Genomic DNA, 459 nt, shown 5'->3' on the forward strand with positions numbered 1-459 from the left:
TCCTCTGGCACTGGGCAGAGTGGGGCTGGCTGCACGGGGAGGAGGGGAACAACCAGGGCTCACTGTCCCACTGCCTGAAGTGCCCTTCCATGCTGGGGGAAACTGAGGCACGGAAAACAGCATCACCCAGCGGGGTAAGCGCCAGGTCTCCTGCATCACGGGTCAGCAGCCGGTGAGCGGGGCCAGGCATAACCCAGCGCCAGGAATTGCCGCTCCCTCGAGCGGAGAACACAGCAAATTGTGGCATCACCGTGTCCCCAACGGAGAAATCGCAGACGTTCAGGGCTGGGTGGGACAGGGTGCTCCTGGGTCCCTCCAGAGCCCACCTGGGGTCTGGCCTCATGGTCGGTGGGTGTCTTTGCTCTAAGGGTCATCCTGCAGGGACGACTGAGAGGAAAAGCTGCATTTCAGAGGCACAAGACGCTGGGACCCAAAGCTTTAGGTCACCGCGGGTCTCCC

The sequence above is a fragment of the Buceros rhinoceros genome, unplaced genomic scaffold (assembly GCF_000710305.1).
Source record: "Buceros rhinoceros silvestris isolate BGI_N320 unplaced genomic scaffold, ASM71030v1 scaffold33529, whole genome shotgun sequence".
Taxonomy (NCBI): domain Eukaryota; kingdom Metazoa; phylum Chordata; class Aves; order Bucerotiformes; family Bucerotidae; genus Buceros; species Buceros rhinoceros.